This window comes from Triplophysa dalaica, chromosome 13, assembly GCF_015846415.1.
Source record: "Triplophysa dalaica isolate WHDGS20190420 chromosome 13, ASM1584641v1, whole genome shotgun sequence".
In the NCBI taxonomy this organism is placed as follows: Eukaryota; Metazoa; Chordata; class Actinopteri; order Cypriniformes; family Nemacheilidae; genus Triplophysa; species Triplophysa dalaica.
Window position 1 is genome coordinate 7,178,434 of NC_079554.1, and position 5,516 is coordinate 7,183,949.

At 40.9% G+C, this 5,516-nt stretch overlaps 1 pseudogene; it reads right to left on the minus strand.

Annotated features, from left to right (window-relative positions):
* Positions 1-2,599: 2,599 nt before the first annotated feature.
* On the minus strand, positions 2,600-4,619 carry LOC130434563 (regucalcin-like; annotated as a pseudogene).
* Between the last annotated feature and the right edge of the window lie 897 nt (positions 4,620-5,516).

The following is a 5,516-nucleotide window of genomic DNA, read 5'->3' on the forward strand; positions in this document are numbered from 1 at the left end:
CTATGCCAGGTGTAGTAAATGACAACGTGCAACAATGTGCCTTTCTTTTTAAGATGGATGTATGTGCATTTCTTTTTTAAGCTTTTAAAAGGTTTTGCCACAGTTAAATACTGATATATGGAGCTCGACATGTAACTGTGGAAGGTCAGAAAAGGATGGACTTACAAAAATAGGTGATGCCATGTGAAACCTGATTTAAACCTGGTCTAAACGGTGAGAACAACGTGAGAACAATGTATAAAAGATGGAGTCAGATATGTACTGGTCGGACATCTTCAGATGAACTCTGTATATCTCACTTTGACTTGTTCGAACAAATTCAAGATTTAAACCCTTGAAACTTGGCTTCTTGGTCTTCGTGATTTCGCTCAACATTTGATGATTGATTTCGCCACACCAACTGAGCCTCTCTTCACTAGCTGGCCTCCGCTACATACGGTATATATCAGTTCAAGAAAGTTACTGCACGAGTTAAGTGAAAAACTGTGTGTGAAAAATAAGCTTTCTTCAAGGCACTCCCTAAGAAATTCATTTTAGCACATTAACGCATGTGAATCGGAATGCACAATAAAAAATTAACGTGACGTGTTATCTCGTGTTGGAACCAGTCTCTTCATATGTATATTCTGTTAAAAAAACATATGCTATATTCACATATTAGTTAATGGAAGCTACTTCAAGAGTTAAGTGACAATGCCAGAATGCAAAATAAACCTGTTTTTTAAGGCACTCCCCAAGCAAATGTGCTCTGAGATCAGCCTATGTGCTTGAACCTAAAGAAAAGCTTCATTCAGCAGCTAAAACACAATTATGAAAAAGCGCCCTGTTGTGGTGAAGGGCGGTAAAGGGAAAATGAAATGAAGCGACATTGTATCAGATTATCGGTCAGTTTACGTGGAAGTAAAAGGCAGTTTAAAAAGAGATTTAAACTACTTACTGCGTTGATTAATAACACTTTGTTAAAAGTGCTGCGCAAACAAATGCCATTGAATATTGTTAGGCGTCACACAAAGAGACTGTAAAAATGTCACCATTCCGTAATTATTAGAATCATTGACGCGATGATGACCTCCAGTGGTAGAGGTCACCTAGTGGTAAAAGTCAACCGTTTGTTCCAATAAAAAGTCAAAATGAAGTTATCTTGAAGCAATTGAAGAAAGTGAGGATTCAGTAAACCTTTTCGGATGACCCCCAACACGTGTAGCATCTGTGAAAGAGTGAAACGGGCATACTGTAGCTTCTAAACGTGATTTGTAATCCATGTTCTAGCTTCGCTAGAAGTCGCAGGCCATGTTCACAATGAACAGAGAGTTTGCTTTTTCAGTACGTGTACATCCAGGTGCTGTTGATTTCATCGGTTAGGTGGTGAAAAGAATACCAACACACCCGTATACAAGAAAATATCTTTATTTGGAGGCGTGCGCTATCGTTATTAAAACGCTACGGCCTATGAAAACATCACTGGGATTCAAACTCATTAAATACAGCAGATTACCGAAAATGTCAATCCAGCGTTTTCTTCACTTTCTCGGGGAATGTTAAAGATTCACACAAACATGAAGTCAACCTTTTCCCCCAAACCCGGTGTCACAGAGCATCTTTAAAATCATTGATAGGTTTTCTAATCAACACGCATCCACGTTATAATGCGCATTCCTGGTACTATCGTGCACGGTTCGCGTTCTTTCAAACGAGCGTTTGTTTAAAATTAGATTTCACGAAGCTATCCGTCACGTCATTTATGAACCCTTTATGTCTCAACCGACGTGACTTCCACTTTTTCTTTTCCAAAACTGCTAATGGGAAGTCTCACCCTGCATTAAGAAGATCTTTTTTTACTTAAAAATAGGTCTCATTTTGATTTTAACAAGACATCAACAATGGAAAACATCATCTGTAGTAAGCCATCATTGTCATTGCATTATTAAACCATATAACAGTGACTGATGGGCTCACTTTGACACCTCTGTTTGCCAGCAGCACGTTGAGATCATCAATAATGAACATGGCAAATGTGGAATCAGGATCGCTATCAAATCCATCCCTGGAAATCATTCATAAATACTTTTGTTCACAGAGTTGGGTTAATGTAAGCAGGATTAGAAAACGTTTACAATTGTTTTACTTTTGTGAGGTCACGTCTAAAAAGTGGATTTGTGAATAGTTGCATTTTATATGCACTGATCAGGTCTATCAAATCCGTTTAAGGCAAATATTTTCCTGTGTGTAATACCACGAAACAAAGATTTTCATCCGTCCTACATTATCCTGCATTAATGCGACGGTTGCACGGTTACAACGGTGGTTAAATAATCAATGCCGTGTAGCGATTTTAGCTGCATGTTAAAATAAGGATGAGTTTTTATCGTCATTACATATACATATTTTACAATTCTAATTAGCAGTATAGTGATAAAAAATCCTATATGTATTCGTCCAGCAAATGCATTGATGATTTATACACTAACATTATCTCATGACCATAAGTAACATGACTTTACCAAACAGAATTAAGAGCAATGGTAGCATAGATCGAAACACAGTTTAAGTGACCCGTTTGTGAGCGTGAACACAGACAACCCATCACAAATGCCTTTATGGTTTTTATTAAATTCTACTCTACATGGTAAACATAATGACAACAAACAAATACATGAAACACAACCGCGCTGGGAAGCGCAGAGAGAGAGGGAGATTGAGAATGAGAGAGTGAGAGGGCATGGCCGCGAGGCATGTAAAACATGTCTGAAAACCAATAAAATCATCTTTAACAAAGAGGCACGCTCTTAACGCAGCTACTCTATATTAAGAGATGGATACTTGCAATCTCGGTGTTGGACCAATATCCGTATGCGCGTGGAAGGAAATCTTGAATGGTTTCAGAATGCAGTCCTGTTGAACCGCTGAGTTTAGGTTCTGAGTCCGAAGTTCCATGGCCTCCCCAGGGGGCGTCCTCTTTCTTTCCCCTTCCAATTTCTAATTCAAGAGCCAATGAAGTGGATCGGTGATGGTGTTTTAAATGCATACCTGCCCTGCCCCCAGATGGTCTGCGGGCCAATGGCATGAAAGTGATAAAGGGGCCAAAGAAAGTTCCTTTGTTTCTCATGGCGCTTCATTTGCATGGCTCTGACAGTATGGTCAGTTTGCATTTAATACCTAAACTTAGTTATGGACATAGTATGAGGTATGCTATGGTTTTATAACATAGCTCATCATATAGGGAATTCGGAGAGTTGTAGTTACATATGAAACATGCAAGGCATTGAACTGTGAATCATTCCAATGTATGAATACATCAAATGAACCCTAAATCAAAACTTGTATATTCAACAGTTACAGAGTACTTAAAATGGCATGTGCGCCAACACACAACCTAGACATTTAGATACATTTACAGAAAAGGATAGTTTAATAAATCAAATAAAGTTCCTATTTGTCAGAGAAGTTCTCTGCTTAGCCTCAGATGTTAAGTAAGAGATGAGACAGAGACTTATCACCAATGCTTTGAAGCTAAGGAGTCTTAAATATCCTACAGAGGAACCAAATGGGTTAGGGTCACACTCTCTGTGAGAGTTCAAAAGACCAAAACCAGACCCATGGAGCCATGCTTGCTATGGTCTTTTGATGTTGGTATCTAGAAACCAGGACAAAAGGGAGTGAGGCTTTTCTCTCAATGATCCAGTCACTACAGCGGTTTCATCAGAAAAAATGGTAACGGATCAACAAGCGTCATTGCTGTCTTCTTGGTTTTTATCCAGTACACGAGAACGATGGAATGGCCGTCACTCCCACACCCGTGACCTGCGGTGAGAATAAAGGATGTTATGTGTCAGTCATGATGTCAAACCGTTATGTCACCTTACAGTATGTGTTACTTCACCTTAAATAGGCAGCCAGCCGAAGGCTGTATGGCCAGTGAATCTCCATCCATGTCTTCAAACGGCCTGTTGGTGACGTACAGATCAGCGTGATCCTTTCCACCAGCACAACACGAGGTGGTCTTCTCCTGCCAGTTTCACCGTCTGCAGTCTGGTGCCTGAAAGAAGTCCGTTAACTTTAGGTATTGGCCAAAAGTCATTTCGATAAAGACGGCCGCTATAAAGCCGTTACTCCATTAAATGGTCTCAAAATGCAATTTTAGTGGGGTTCATTTTCCTCCAGCAACACAAATGGCAAAGGGATTGAGAAACTCACACACCTGTTTGTGGGTCAATGCGCAAATCTCTTCCTCCATGGTAGCAGGCGACCCACTGACACCCTCTGGGTCCATACACATACCGTCTGGTATGTCTTCATCGGGCTCTGCCCAGAAAACCCCTATGCGGTCAGCTTAATTAAAAATGCGCGCACACACACACACAACACGCCCTGAAAAATAAATAGATTTACATTTACATTATGAATGACCCGTTGAACAACTGCAAAGCGCATTTCCCCCCCGAGATGACGTAACCGCCTGCTTTTCGCACCAAAGAGCCTACAGGTTTCTCTGGGACAGTAAAAACACACAACGCCCTTCGCACAGGCGCTTGGATCTCATAAAATACTGACAAACTTTCTGATGCCTCACCTGTAGTGATACTCTCCTCACGACCAGACGGGACTCTCGCCGAATTCATTCTTTCCAGGGGGGTGTTCTCAGGGATGCGGGAATGTCTTAAAAAAACGAGTGTGCATTATAAGAGTGTTTGTCAAACAGTTACACAACAGATTTACATAAGGTTAAATGTCCCTTTCCATTTCTAGCACATACCAGACATGGACTTTTAAAGGTTGTAAACGCTCGGGAGATCTTGTCAAAACGAGGAAGTTAAAGGTATAAAGACACTGACAAATAAAGTGTTTGTGTATGGTGTATTGTGTGTTTTTGTTCTATTTTCATTGATCTACCACAACGTATAAACAGACGTTGAAAGCCACACAGTTTACCGTGAATGATTTATTTCATTATTTTCTTAGACAAGTGAATTGACTCGGTCACCATTCACAATATGCACACATTTGTGCCTAATCTTATCCTTAATAATACAAGCCCAAAAACGGCTCGGTTATTGTCTCGTCGGCACACTGCTGACGTTATTTCGAACAGAATCACACGTGTGATGACGGGTCTTACTTACACGCCTCCTAGCCTCGAAACCGCCATCGGTCCGGCGAGGGAGAGACGAGCTCGCAGCCTCTGCGTGCACACACAGCTCTCCCTCTAACAGCTGGCCTCCGTTACACGAGAAATGACAGATTTTGCATCTACAGCGGTGTTTTGTGGTTTGCATCGGTGGATCCTTTCGCTCAAAAGTGCCCGCCGTTCGAACTGTAATGTTGTTTAGCCATTTCTACGTCGTGCATTGCGCTCTGTCTTCTTCTTCGCAGATAGGTTGTAGCTAGAAGGGATGCAGCTACGGCCGGAAGTGGTGCAACATCTCGCCATATAATTCCAATAAATTACATTAGCTAACCCCTACACCTACCCAAGCCCTAAACCTAAACTTACAATAATAAAAAATATAAATCAACTG